Here is a 3,700-nt window from a genome sequence, read left to right on the forward strand (position 1 = left end):
CCTTCTACATGTTTGCAACACCCCCTCTACTACTTCTATCAGTTGCTATTGTAATTTCCTGCATGCTTTTCTCTGTGTCCCGTTTGACTCAAAATGTCATGATGGCAACACTGCATCCATCTTGTTCCACATGAACAACAGCACTAGCAGTGAACACTACTGCGTCACACATGGACTGTGTGTCACTCCCTGTGCATATTATCTTAGTGAATGCCTGTCTCAGCACAATGATCATCTCCATTCTACAGGCAACAATCTGAGAATGGGAAAATTAATTAACTTCCCTCAGGTCACACTGCTAGGAAGTCCTTAGCTAAATTAAGTTCCTGATACATGGTAGGGTGTTCAATAAAGGCTTGTTGAGTGAAAAAAATAAACACATGAGTTGCTTTCCTCTCTAGTTTGTCCGCAACCTCTCTGGTGGGATAACAACCACAGTGAGATTCCCTTCCCTTACTCTCATCCTTACTAGGGTTCAGCTTTGACCTCTTCCAAGTTTTCTGCCCTAAAGTAGATGGGCTGAGAGTTCTGACCTTTTTATGACTGAACAGCAATAACTTCTGACCAAGGGGGTAGCATCCCAGCTCTTTTGACAGAGCATACTAAGAGAAAAATGAAAATAAGAGAGGAGAGACTGTATGGATACCATTTCCCAAAGTTGTACTTTCAGCTTGAGGACCCAGTGTGGGAGGAATAGGGCATGGAATTGTCGCAAAGGACCTTTAAATCCTTAGACATGTCATGCATTTTCTGAGAATGGGAATAAGCACGATTTTCCACTTCTAGACATACTATCGGATTTATTGTTGCAACCAATAAAGTGTGAGCTCATCTAAGATTATTATCGAATCCATATTAGCTTCCCATCATCTTATTCAGTAAGTACAAACCGCAGCAATAAAATATTTTGTGGGGTCCAGTGGGATATTTTTCATTATAAATATGGAATGATTTACCAGCTTATGTGTCATCCCTGCACAGAGGCCATGGTAATCTTTTCTGTATCATTCCAATTTTAGTAGGTGTGCTGCCGAAGTGACTACTGATGGGATTTTTGCAGTTAGTAGTAGTAATAAAAATTCTAAGCATTTATTGCCTGAGCAGTGTATTGTGGATGCAGAATATCTCATTTAATGCTTCATCAACCCTTTACAATGGCTACTGTTAATTTCATTTTGTTTATAAAGAGCACAGGATATCCTAGAACATTGATAATACTTCCTGCTTAATACTATGATGAAGACAGAACACCTGGAGGACTGCCAGGCCACTGCCAGAGTGGCAGCAACAGGAAGGGTCCATGGAGGTTCAGATGCTTGGGTGGTTGGAGGGAGAATGCTAATACTTAGATCCAGACATGGAGGAAGGGCCTCAGATAGACTGACCATGTCTAAAATTTAGGAGCCCGTGATGATCCAAAAAAGAAGTGGTATATACCTCAAGATTGTGTGTGTGCTGTGCTTACTCACTTAGTTGTGTCCAACTCTTTGTGACCTCCTGGACTGTAGCCCGCCAGGCTCCTCTGTCCATGGGGATTCTCCAGGCTAGAATAATGGAGTGGGTTGCCATGTCCTCCTCCGGGGGATCTTCCCAACCCAGGGGTTGAACCCAGGTCTCCCACATTGCAGGTGGATTCTTTACCATCTGAGCCATCAGGGAAGTCCAAGAATACTGGAGTGGCTAGCCTATCCTTTCTCCAGGGGAATTTCCTGTCCCAAGAATTGAACCAGGGTCTCCTGCATTGCAGGTGGATTCTTTACCAGCTGAGCCACCTGGGATGCAGGGGCTAAAGTGGTTACCTTGGCAAACGGCCATGTTCTGGGGTGGGATAGGGAGGATATGTAAGGATCTGGGACCTCCAGTGCTGAGAAGAGTGGTGCATGGATACTCAGGCATTCATTGATTCCCTCCCATCTTCCAGACACAGTGCAAGTGGCTGCAATACAGTTCTAAGCAAAAGAGATATGGTTTCTCTCTTAATTGGAATTGTTTAGAGAAAAGTATTCAAATAATAGCAGAATACACAATTTGAAGCTGTGATAGGTACGATGAATGAAAGGTACAAGGTGCTATATAAGTGTACAGTAGGGGATTGTAGTCTCATTAGGAGGATCAGGAAAGGCTTTCTTGAAGGAGAAACTGGAGAGAAGGAAAGAGAGGAAACATCCCTGGCAGAGGAAACAGCTTGTGCAAAGGCCCTGAGGTGGAAGGAAAGGGATGCATTTGAGAAAATGAAAGAAAGCCAACATGTCTACAGCCCAGGGTGCTGAGGAAAATACCTCTGGGACTCTGGGAAGGCTGGAGAACAAGAGAAGGAGCAAGCCATTGAAACTCGCCTCCAAGCTAAGACCAGCCGGACTAAGGCTATTGAACTGTAGGTCTGAGTTTCCTCACCTGGCTCCACGCTAGAGATCTAGGTAGTCCCAAGGCAGTTTCCTGGCAGTTTTTCAGATGACAAGTGCCCTGGTTAGGGGAGGAAAGTTAGGTTTTGGCCATAGGTCTGTAATACCTTTTACAATTTGGAAATTCTGAAACTCTGCTGACCCTGTGGGATTGTGTGTCCAGTGGCTCTTATACTGGTTAAATCTTTTGTAGCAGTGGCCTTCAACCTTAGCTGCACATTAGACTCACCTAGTAGTCATGTATGGATGTGAGAGCTATACCATAAAGAAGGCTGAGCCCCGAAGAATTGATGATTTCGAACTGTGGTGTTGGAGAAGACTCTTGAGAGTCCCTTGGACTGCAAGGAGATCAAACCAGACAATCCTAAAGGAAGTCAACCCTGAATATTCATTGGAAAGACTGATGCTAAAGCTGAAGCTCCAATACTCTGGCCACCTGATGCGAAGAGCCAACTTATTGGAAAAGACCCTGATGCTGGGAAAGATTGAGGACAGGAGGAGAAGTGGGCAACAGAAGATGAGATGGTTGGATGGCATCACTAACTCAGTGGACATGAGTTTGAGCAAACTCCAGGAGAAAGCAAAGGATAGTGAAGCTTAGCGTGCTGCAGTTCATGGGTCAAAAAGACATGAGTGAGTAACTGAACAATAGCAAGAGCCACCTGGAGAAATTTTAAAATCAGTGCTGCTATTATTCACAGTAGCCAAGACATGGAAATGACCTCTGAGCCCATCAATAGATAAATGAATAAAGAAGTGTGGTATATATAAAATGGAATATTATTTGACCATAAAAAAGAGAGGCTCATACTATTTGCAGCAACACATATAGCCCTTGAAGGCATCATGCTAAGTGAAATAAGTCAGATGGAGGAAGACAAATACTATATGATCTCACTTACAAGAGGAATCTAACTCAATAAAAAGAAAAATAAAAATTATAGAAAAGAGATCAAACTTGTGGTTACCAGAGGCAGAGGGTGGTGAAAGGGGGAAGTTGGATGAAGGTAGTCCATAGATACACACCTTCTGTTGCCGCGGCCAGCACAAGCAAGAGTTGCACCTGTACAGGGAGAGAACGGAGCATCCCCGCTAAGAAAAATAAGAGAGAGAGAAAAGATGGGGTTGAGAGGATCAGACCAAAAATGGCTGATGCCTTTCTTTATTAGGCTATAGTATTTATAGGATAATGTACGTGACTTAAGACATGTACAGGACTATTTTTTAACCTCAGGATACAATCACTAGACCCTTACCATTGTGTACAGTGTATACTAAGTAATCTATCTTCTATGACA

The 3,700-nt window shown here is 43.3% G+C and overlaps 1 non-coding gene across 1 annotated transcript; it reads right to left on the reverse strand.

Annotated features, from left to right (window-relative positions):
- Positions 1-936: 936 nt before the first annotated feature.
- On the reverse strand, positions 937-1,043 carry LOC138079375 (U6 spliceosomal RNA). The gene has a single exon (XR_011144856.1). It is a non-coding gene; the product is annotated as a U6 spliceosomal RNA (small nuclear RNA).
- Between the last annotated feature and the right edge of the window lie 2,657 nt (positions 1,044-3,700).

This window comes from Capricornis sumatraensis, chromosome 4 (genome assembly GCF_032405125.1).
Source record: "Capricornis sumatraensis isolate serow.1 chromosome 4, serow.2, whole genome shotgun sequence".
NCBI lineage: Eukaryota > Metazoa > Chordata > Mammalia > Artiodactyla > Bovidae > Capricornis > Capricornis sumatraensis.